This window comes from Asterias amurensis, chromosome 10 (genome assembly GCF_032118995.1).
Source record: "Asterias amurensis chromosome 10, ASM3211899v1".
NCBI classification, from domain to species: domain Eukaryota; kingdom Metazoa; phylum Echinodermata; class Asteroidea; order Forcipulatida; family Asteriidae; genus Asterias; species Asterias amurensis.
This window is the reverse complement of record NC_092657.1, coordinates 16,009,253-16,014,215: the sequence shown is the minus strand read 5'-3', so window position 1 is coordinate 16,014,215 and position 4,963 is coordinate 16,009,253.

The following is a 4,963-nucleotide window of genomic DNA, read 5'->3' as shown; positions in this document are numbered from 1 at the left end:
GTCTTTGAAAAGCGTTTGTAACCGTTTTTTATAAAATGCATATGGGTAGAAAGATGTTGTAAAAGTAGAATACAATGATCCACACAAACATGCCTCGAAATTGCGTGGTTTTCCTTTCACCTCGTCGACTAATACGTCGGCCATTTATGGGGGTCAAAATTTTGACTCCAATAAATGGCCGACCATGTTAGTTCGCACAGTAGAAGGAAAAACACGCAATTTGGAGGCAAACTTGTGTGGATCATTGTATTCTACTTTTAAAACATCTTTCCAACCATATGCATTTTATAAAACACGGTTATAAACGCTTTTGTTTTGACCAACTCGTCCGATCCAAGGCAACGTGTTCCTTTAATACAAGGTTTCTAAGCGCTGCAAGGGTCATGGCTTCGAATACCACCCAAGTAATTTGTCTTTGAAGGTTTTTTTTCACAGATTTTTGAAAAGTACCAAAATACAGTGGCTCACACGCATCGGTTTATATTGGTTAAACCAAAATAAATATTCATAATCCCTAATGCAAATAAAACATATTCTAAATCTTATATTGTTGTTATACTTAATATTTGTGTGTGTAAAAAACATTCACTATGTTCGTAACAAACATTCACTATGTACAAATTAGCTACATACCCTCCCATGTCTCAGTTGCAAAATTTAATTAGCTGAGCTTATAAATTAGTGTGGAGACACTCATACTAAAATAAGCAACAAACAACAAGGGGAACAAATTGTGGGAGTTTTAAAATTAGTTTGGGTTCGAACAATTTGAAAAGTAATTGGAGTGAGACTTGAACCAACAACCTTAAGATTAGCGTACATGCACTCTAACAAAATGAGCTAGCCAGCACTATGTTGGCTGTGTCTCTATTAGTCAGTTTCTGATGACAAATAGGGACACCGCCAGCATGGGCTGGATAGCTCAGTTGATAGAACACTTGTACGTTAATCCAGAGGTCATTGGTTCACGTCTCGCTGCGGTTAATTGTTCTTTGTTCAAACTCAAGCAATTAAAATTTTAGAACATGTTGAAAAATTGCAATATTATTTGTTATAAGAGCCTTCGAGGTCTAAACCGAATATAAACATGTGTGAGGCACCCATTTCACCTTCTAGTGCAGCATTTATTCTCCTCCAGCAGCGTTATATCCCTGAGATTTCTACATCTGCACCATGACAAAACTTCTTGGGGGGGGGGAGCTTGGGGTTCATGGCTTGTGCTTGTTAGCTGCATAATTCAATTGACCTGCTGCAAGCTGCTGTCTCTACAGCTCTGAGGTTACATTTTCAACCTCTTTGGAAAAGCGTTGATGTATTTCTGAAACGGTAGACACACATTATTGTTATTTACATTCAGGCATATTCATCCTAGGCTGTTTGGCAATGTGTTGCCCTTGGGAAAACCAGACAATTGTGATAAGTGTACAATAGCCTTACGACATGTGTAGATCAGCCCTTCCACTATCTAAACTATTTGTAAAAATTACCAGTATACCATGCCTGCACCTGCTCTGAATGTTTTATTTTGTGTATTTATTTTGTATTTGCATACGCCCCTTTAAATGTTTTCCTAATTTTTGGTTTGTAATTTTATGGTTTGATTCATAGTGTTTTTATGTGTATAAATATTATTTATTATCCCCCCTTGCCTTGCTGTATTTCTTCAATCAAGTTCAGTTAGTTTTCCATATACGTAAATATTGTTTTATTTTGATGAAATTCATCCATATATTTTCAGAGACTGATTCAGGTACATGCAGCTCCTGTAAACCATAAAGACATGTTTTAACTTGTCTTTGTACAAAAATAATAAACATTGACAAAATACCTTGATGTTGCTTTCTCTTCTTGAATTTGTTTCGCACAGCATCAGATTTGCCTGTTCTTCCCTCGCCTTCAGTTGTTTCTGAATCCGACTGCTGAAAAATAGTGTAATTGAATTATAGTGCCCTATCCGTTTTCCATAATAAATTGCTGTAAACATTTTTTTGTATTTTTTGTGTAACATGTTTTCAGATTTACATTTAACTTACGCATTTTGAATATAAGGGTAGTAAAAAGCTTCTCTTAAAATGCTACTTGCTGAAGTATTGGGGCAATTGGTAAGACAAAGTCACGCAACATAATCCATCGTCTTCGTTTTAGCACACATGTAAAAACGTAATTACCAGTTATGATATAAATACTAGTATAACTGGTAACACATTTTACATGCTAAAATAATTGTTTGTCTTACCGGGGCCTCAGCAAGTATAGTATTTCAAGGGTAGCTATCATCAGTATTTACCGTGTAAGTATGAGATATTTGTGTTTTGTGTTCTGATCATACAAGTACAATAAGTACTCAAACCGTTTGCCGTTTTCTCGAGAGATAATTATGAAACTTCACCCGTTTTCCATAACGGTGAAATATAACGAAAGTGACAATAAACACGATTGGATCGTGGTAAAAAAAAAAATAGTGGTAATGCTTTCTTTATTATTGAGATTCCTGTTGTTGTTCCTCACTTCCTTCCGGTCATTTTGTTTGTCTTGTGCCACACACACTTGCATAAAGTTGTAAAAAAAATAATTCCGCAAAGGTCCCTTCCGTGGGAAAGCTCCCCGTGTTCCACTGTTTTCTGGCAAGTGTTCTTGCAACAAGCACAGAGTGACGGGCTTACCATGAACAGTGTATCATCTCCGATTCCGCCATCTTTGTATTCACGACGAATTAACAGAGGGTGTAAGTCACCGTCGCAAAACAGCGTAAACAACTTTTTTTGTTGAGCGAGAGGGCGCTATTGAAAAAAACTGTTTTTTTTTTCTTTGACGATAGGGGGCCTTTAATTCTTTACGACAATTGGCATGCATTGTCAAAATCTACTTATATTGTGTATAATGAATTGGTATGGAAACGAAGAGCTATTCTTGTATGGACACGAATAGCTATTCTTGTTTGATAATGTTGTAAAAAGTTCAAATTTAGTGGATTTATTCTTCGAGACTTTGACCGCTGAAAATGGTTTCGGTAGCAAAATTTGTGGTAAAATGCTTACCTGAAAAAAAGGGTAAAGAAAAAAAAAAAAAAGCTTGATTGAAAAAAATTCTATAAAATTTCAGAATACTCGCACCTCAACCATTGACCTTTCCAAACTACAGAGCCAGTTCCCGGTAAATAAACTTCCGGGAAAATCCCGGAGTGTTTTCCCTAACCACCACCCAAGCAACCATTCTCTTTATCCAAACTTGGTAATCAAGGGAGAACTACTTCATGGACTTTTGACACTTATAATCAAACCCCAGGTAATGTGGTAAACATGTTAGCCCATGCGAAGGTTAGGGTAAGTTAAACCCGCTTTTGTGCTCCCAGCTGTCCTCACCGAAAAAAAAGTTAAACCGGAGTTAACCCCTAAACCCTACCCGTGAGCGGGGTTAATTTTTTCCCGGGAAAAAAAAGTAATATCTGAGATTTTGTTTGTAGTGTGAAAAGATCGACCAAACGTTCCCGGTAATTTCCCGGGGAATAACTATAGTGTGAAAAGAACTGATGAAAGCAAAACACATCCCAGATAAAACCCCAAAAACGCACCATCCACTCCTAGTCTTAGCGTATCGAAGGCAGCGTTGTAATTAATTGTGGTGGTTTTAATTTGAAGTGTTTTTGTTGTATTAGTTATTTTGTTTAACTAAGTTTTGTAAAGAATATTATGTAATGCAGAGACAAAACAGTACAGTTCATCTGATTTTTTTATAAACCTAAACATTGTATAGTATTTTTTTTTTTTTTTTTTTAAATTGCGATGGGGTCTTCTTTTTGGTTACATTAAAAAACATTGACTCATTTAAATGTTATACAAAAACTACTTGTGTCGGTTAAAGATGCTATGTCAGATTTTGGGCCGAAACATTAAATAATATATTTTTTTTTTGAGTGAATGGTATTTCAAAGAGTATCAGCCGCTCTAACGAAAACAAGTTTTACTTTTACTTTTAATGGTCAGGAACCATGAAAAAAACTTTAAAACGTTTCTTATAAAAATACATAAGAATTGGTCACGTAATTAGTTTTTGTCGGGATCCCGACAAAAACTAATTTTGAGCACTTTATTTCACTGAATAATTGGCGGACTTTTGAATCGCTCAAATTTTGGCTCAAATGAAAGCTTGTAACTTTCTCGACCCCAATCAAAATACCTATTGAATTTTCAATCAAGGTTTTTGGGTCTAATCGGCCAAAAATCTGACATAGCATCGGTAAATGTTATCACTGCTTTCGCGTTTTAAATTAAAGCTACAAAAGCAAGCACAATGTTGTTTAATTGTTTCGTTCTTACTTCCGTAGGTTTTGGTTTATACAAAGTATGACGACCCACAAAACCTAAATCTTTAGTTTATACACATTTTAACCAATTAATCGTTTATGTAATGATCATCGGTAGAAACATCAACACTTTTATTAAACTGTACGCCCCTATCTATTTGTTCATCACACTGATCTTGCAAGTGATTGAGAAGATGCTTGATGTTGTTGAACATAAAGGTCCATACAGTGCCGATATTACCCGTAAAAGTCAAACACTCCACTCTCCGGTAGAGAAAAAAAAAAATATATTCTGAAACCAAGTATTCTGAATAATTGTTCCTCGCAATGTCTGAGCACGTCTGGGGGGGGGGGGGGGCGGGGTACAGGTGACAGAATGTTTATTGTAAGGAGGAAGTGCACAGGTAATGTTTATTAGAATGTTGGGGATGGGTGGCCCAGGCATTTGGCCGGGATTGTAGAATGTGAAGTTATTGCTGTCCTAAACGGAACGTAGTGATTTGTCAATTAATCCAACATTATGTTGGCGGGATAATAAGTTTCTGTATCTAATTTCATAAGTCATGATAGATTCATTTATTATAGCTATTCTTCTTGTTTTCAAGTTTTAGTTAGACAACCCCTTGGAAAAAGGTATCCATTTGGCACTTATCTGGGACA